Raw genomic sequence first — 3,876 nt, 5'->3', positions numbered from 1 at the left:
TCTTCTATAGCTCTATTTTTGTCTCAAGAAATGTGACCAAAGTAAAGTGTGTGGGGGGGGGGGGGATTATTGTGAATGGATATGTAGTGTCAGTTATGTGTTTTATAAGCATTGAAAACAATACTTACTGGGAGGATGGCAATTTAATTCTCGCATACGGCCCTAGCTACTATGGGCTATTTGCAGGGAGGAGATAAGTTTACGTGGCTGCTTATGGGTTCGAATTTCAAGCAGCCTAATCATGAAGTTCCCGTGGCCGGGTGGTTAAGGCACAGGTCTCATAAACCTGAGGTCCTGGGTTCGATTCCCAGGCGGGATTACTTTTTCTACTTGTCTACTTTATTATTTGCGACGGCGAACCTGGTGAAATGTTTTTATATATAATTCCTGTCGATCATGCCACTGTTTTTCCATGGAAAACAACGCTGTTCTTGGAAAAAGGTATCAACTTATCATGGTTAGCTTGCTGTGTATAAGTGTAAATCATCCTTATGCTTTTCTTAACTATTTTGTGATACACCACAATATTCCTATTGGGGTCACCTGCACAGGACAACCAGCAGTGACACTGTATGGTACTACACTTGTACTCTTCTGGTATTGCACAGTAAAGTACCTTGGCGATGGTGTACCTGTGCCCGGCCCCCGCACTCCGTGCATCCGCGGGTATTCATGCTCATCAAAAATTTTGCGAAATAAGGGGTGTTTTCAGATAAAGAAACGCGATTCGCGAAACACACAAAAAAAGGGGTGTTTTTTCAAACCATGTGTTCGCGAAATTGAAAAAAAAGGGTATTTTCATCGAGCAGCCTACGCGTTTCTGCCAGAAAAGGGTATATTAGAAATATCGCTCGTGTTTTAGCAAAAATAGGGTATTGTCGAAGGGCAAATAATTGGCTAAATCGCTAAAAAAAAGGGTGTTTTTCCCTAAAAACTTCGCTAATGAGATGCAAAAGGGGGGTGTTTTTAAAGTTCACCAACAAGCATGAATACCTCATGGATGCACGGAGTGCAGGGGCTGGGACCTGTGCAGGCAGCCCGATAGGAATCTTGCTGGGTGGGTAGTGTTTAAAAAGAGGTAATTTTGAGCAAGTTTTGTGTATATGAAATGAGTTTCAAAGATGTGTGTGTTTAAACATTTGCTAATCCCAGGCTTACATAGATTTACACAAACAGTTCAAAAACATTTTTGCAAATGTTTGATTTTGGATTGCCAACGAAGTTCACTTACAGGTGAGCATTTTGCTATTCCAGTTACTATCCCTACACCCCCTGTGGAAGACATGACCTAATCTCCCACACATGGAGTGTGAATTTCAAATGGGGTTACCTGAATGGGTGATTCCATTTAGAAATCTACACCCCGTGTTTGGGAGAGTTAGGTCATGTCTACCGTAAGGGGTGTATGGATTTTAACTGGAACATCCCATTAATGTAGCATTAAGTGTTCCTCCTCTCAAGGATCCAATATGACATTAATGTTGACATTCTTGTCATACTTAATATTGACGATACATCAGAACTCGAAAAAGCACACAAGTTGATGAAAATCTGATAGTAAACTTGTCTCTTAACTTTTCCACACAAGTAGAGCTATAAACCTAAATGAGTAGACCAAATTCAAATTCATCATCTAGACCAATTATGCAACACATTCGGTGAATTGATTCAAAAAACAAACCAGAAATAGCATAAGCTTAAACTAGATGTCATGTTTTCAATGCTTTTTCTTCTCAATACTTGTATTTTAATGCGAGTGGCGTGTACTATAGTGGTTTATGCAAAAGCTCTCTTAAAAGCAGCATACCATAGATAAAGATCACGAGGACTCATTAGACAATCTTCATCCACAAGCTATGTTCACACAGTGTTTACCTCCGAGTTACCGTCACATGGAGGTTAACTCAGAAGTAAGATGAAATAATCCCCTTAACCCAGGTACTTGCATGTTGACACGATACACCGTCCCCATAGGGCTGTTAACATGAGGTACTACTCCATCTTAAGGGGTACTACACCCCTTGATAAATGTGTGACTATTTTTGCATTTTTCTCAAAACTATTAAAACACTTACACTGGTAACAAAAGTTATATACAGGGGCAAGGAATCCAGTTAATACACTGAAATATCAGTGGCTCAAGACAAGTAGTTATTGATTTATTGATCAAATATTGGTTTTCCCTCATTTTTGACTGTAACTCCACAACTGTTGTCGGTGCTGAAATAAAATTTTCAATGCAGTAGTTGTAGTCCTTGCCCCTATAATATACATATCTTACTTGTCACCAATTCGCTATAATTTTGAGAAAATGCAAAATAGGCACAAAATTGGCCAGGGGTGTAGTACCACCTTAAAGGCATTGCCGAAGTTTTTACCGCTTCTGCGTGGTTTTCTTATAAACATATTTGACTACTTTTACCTTTTTTTACACAAATACTTTGCATGGTTTCAATTTTTCACCATGACTTACGTTTACGTTGCATTAGGGTGTCAACTGCAGAGGACAAGTTAAAAAAATTTGAATCAAAAATTTTAGAATTGTACATTTTCATTACCATATTTGGAATCAACATGAAAAATGCATTAAAATGAGTACAAACTAGTAATTGGTTCAGGTTGCAGGGGGAGAAGATTAAAAATCTAAATATTTTGCAAAAAAAATCCCTAATTTTTGGTTCTGGTTGAAGAGCAACTGGAGAAAAGTTCATGTTTGAGGCCAAATTCCCCATGCCCACCTTGCTGCCAATTAAGGTTCATTGAACATGATCCTCGTCCACATAGATGCTTACTCCAACATACCTTTAGAGGCAACATACATAGCTTAATATTCCACAATCTTAAATTGATCGCTGTCTGAACCAATTCTTATTATTAGGTCCTATTCGATTTTTCATTCAAAGGATTTTAATGAATCTTTTATTCATTGTTGCCTGAGATTTGAATGCCATTCTGGTGAACACTCCAACAAAATTGAGAACATTTTTGTCTAGCCTATATATTTTTAAGCTTGACTGCGAATGTATGTATTCCTCGGGGAAAAGTTTCAAGTGTTTATTGGCGTGGATTTTTTTCTGTAAGGTGCAAATCGCTGCAGAAGTTTCCCAGTTCTGTATTAAAAGTTCAGAACTTGCATTTTTTTATCCTGGTTTTGAAGTAGTTAAGCATGGGGATTGCCTAGTGTTTGTGCAGTGGTTTATAAGATATTTTTGTTATTTTTACAATGGTTGAGAAGCAAAAATATATTTTAATGCGTTAACTGCTGTAAAAAAAGGACTTTTGTGTAAGCGCACACCACTGACGGCAACAAAACGACTTTGAATATTTCCCCTACAATATACTGCATGTGTGATGTAACTGGTTGTTATGGTGTGGGGTGGTGTGAGTTGAGTACGATGTATGCTCTTGTAATGCCATGGTTATATGTGACGAGCTGTAAAGCTTAACGCTCAGATTGCTTTGCTCAAACGCTTTTACCCTGAACACGGTGATATTATCGCAAATGTCATCAATATTTAGTATCAATATCCCCAGGGTCAAATGACCACAGAAACAACAAACAAATAATATAGGTCAAATGCTAGATTTGTTACAGTTATTTGTTTGAAATATCATGAAATTTACCGATGGGTGTACGTGGTGTTGGCATATGCCATTCATATGGTTCCCATTTTGGGTAGTAATGGTCTATCTAGTAATGTTTGTATCTAAAATTGTCAATGTATTGGAAACATCCCATTAATTAAAGCACACAGTGGTGTGGTGCACGAGGGAAAGTTGTTTACTGAACATCAATGAATATATTACCCCATGCATTGAATCAGATATTTGTTTTGTTAGTGGTGCGGTATACGAGGGAACTTTTCAAGATATAGA

At 37.9% G+C, this 3,876-nt stretch overlaps 1 non-coding gene across 1 annotated transcript; it reads left to right on the top strand.

Moving 5' to 3' along the window:
• Positions 1–246: 246 nt before the first annotated feature.
• Positions 247–322, top strand: Trnam-cau (transfer RNA methionine (anticodon CAU)). The gene has a single exon. It is a non-coding gene; the product is annotated as a tRNA-Met (tRNA).
• Positions 323–3,876: the final 3,554 nt, after the last annotated feature.

This window comes from Amphiura filiformis, chromosome 13 (genome assembly GCF_039555335.1).
Source record: "Amphiura filiformis chromosome 13, Afil_fr2py, whole genome shotgun sequence".
Lineage (NCBI taxonomy): Eukaryota > Metazoa > Echinodermata > Ophiuroidea > Amphilepidida > Amphiuridae > Amphiura > Amphiura filiformis.
Note: the sequence above shows the minus strand (reverse complement) of the source record. Positions and strands in the feature narration are given on the sequence as shown.